Source organism: Octopus bimaculoides, chromosome 2 (genome assembly GCF_046866305.1).
Source record: "Octopus bimaculoides isolate indiv1 chromosome 2, ASM4686630v1, whole genome shotgun sequence".
Classification (NCBI taxonomy): domain Eukaryota; kingdom Metazoa; phylum Mollusca; class Cephalopoda; order Octopoda; family Octopodidae; genus Octopus; species Octopus bimaculoides.
Window position 1 is genome coordinate 125961765 of NC_142929.1, and position 2500 is coordinate 125964264.

Below are 2500 nucleotides of genomic sequence, written 5' to 3' on the forward strand. Positions count from 1 at the left end.
ACTTCTACCCACGTACCTTGGAAGAAAGACTTCTAAGGTGAGGGTAGAAGGAATTCCACCCGATACAGAAGTGGCTTGGGTTGCGGCAGGCCTGAACAACAGCAACAACAACAACAACAACAACAACAATAATAATAATAATAATAATAATAATAATAATAACATCGAAAATTACCTTAGGAATGAGAACCCAGGTTCGAAATTTCCCCAAGACACCAGAAGAAGGCTGGAGGGTATATCAGCCGAAACGTTGTGTTAACAACAAACAAGATGAGGACAAATATCCGTCGAATGTAAATAATGTAAATAATGTACATAATTCTTCATCTCTTAAATATAGAAATGACTTTATTCATCGACAAAATATACGAGGAATGTGCACTGCCTTTAAATCAATACGCCTATCAAACAACGCAGTTCTTACTTTTTACATTAAATCATTTTGATATCACATTTTGATATTACATTAATCATTTTGATATCACATGGGAATATGGCGTAGTAGTTAAGAAACGCTGTGTTAACAACTAACAAGATGAGGACAAATATCCGTCGAATGTAAAAAATGTGTATATTAAATATAGAACTATTATTGTTGTTGTTGTTGTTGTTGTTGTTGTTGTTGTTGTTGTTGTTGTTGCTCTTCTTCTTCTTCTTCTTCTTCTTCTTCTTCTTCTTCTTCTTCTTCTTCTTTTATTATTATTTCGCCGAGGTCGACTTTGCTTTTATTCTTTCGGGGTCGATAAATTAAGTACCAGTGAAACACTGGGGCCTTATGCCTGTAGTAGAAAGGATTATTATTATTATTATTATTATTATTATTATTATTATTATTATTATTATTTGATGAAAACTCAGGGATTTTGGTGGGTATGATGGAAAGTGTCAACAGTCCACAACCAGCAGACTAAGGTGACTCTTGTTTACTGGTCATGCTTCAAGAATCCTGCGAAGGATTCTTGCAGTTCCAAGGAAAGCTGATTTCTGTAGGTGTTCTACCTTTAAATTTGTACCAATGTTTTTGGTCCATGTTGGTAGTTGAGTGCTGATACTGATACTTCCAAGCGTGCCAGTTACTATTGGTATCACGTCAACACTCTTCATTTGTCCATAACCTGCGTATTTCCCAATTCAATTCTCCATAGTTATTCGCTTCTTCTTTTTCTTTCTCTTCGATCCTGTTGTTATCTGGACATATTACGTCGACTATAGAGCATATTGTTTTCTATTTTGTTCATCACAACAATGTCAGGTTTCCGATGTCTGATCTGATGGTCACACTGAATCATGGCATCCCACACGGTTTTGCGATTTTCATTCTCAATGACTCCTTCTGGGATTTGGTAATACCATGTCTTTGGTCTTCGCAAGCCATAATTTCCAGTAGTAATAATGTGGTGAGCCGACAGAATTGTTAGCACGTCGGTTACAATGCTTAGCGACATTTCATCCGCCTTTACGTTCTGAGTTCAAATTCAGCCGAGGTCGACTTTGCCTCTCATCCTTTCGATACAATAAATACCAACCGAGTAATTGGGGTCACTGTAATCAATTTTCCCCTCTCAACCTCCAGTTTTTGGGTTTGTGCCTTTAGTAGAAAGATTTAATAGTAGTTGTGGTAAAAATAGTAGAAGTGGTGGTCGTAGTAGTATTGTTGTTGTTTTTAGTATTGTTGTTATTCAATTATTTAAATTTAGACACAATTCCGTACAAAAAGTACAATCAAAGTACATCTGTTAACCCCTCGCAACCACATAAATAAAAGACACAAGGAGAACTTAATACAACCCCAAAATTATAATCAATCAGTTTGTCTTAGGGTATGTGGGAAAAAATTTCGTTTTTGATTTGATGCAGAATAACATATACAGTAAACCCTCGACTATCGCGGGTGCTACGTCCCAAAACCCCACTGCGAGAGGTGAAAATCTGCGAAGTAGAAACAGTACTGTACTGTATATTTTTTAAAATTATTTTTATAATTTGTATATATTAATTTTATTATAAATACAAAGCATTAACCACATACTCGTCTCCCAAATTTCGTTTTCCATACAGTATGTGCGATTCTTTGTTTACTCATCTACGGCACACTAGTATTTTCTTTTAATATATTCAATTTAATTATTATGCAGTGCGGTACAGTACTGTATTTTTATTTATTAATTTGTTAATTTTTAGGCGTGAAAATGCTTATTTTGCAACAGAAATAAAGAAATTCTAAAAAAAATATTACCAATCGACCGCAGAAACCCGCGATATACCGAGGAGTCAGCGATATAAATTTACATATATTAGCCCAAAAAATCTGCGATGTACTGAGGGCGCGATAAGTGAACCACGATATGGCGAGTGATTACTGTAATGAAATAAAATTCTTATGCTCGCTGCCAATGAATTCTATGTTGGTTTATAAGACCAGAGTAATTTAAAACAAGGAATACTAGAAGCAGCATAAATATTTGAATTGATACTTGTTTAGCTTTCACGGTTTGATCAA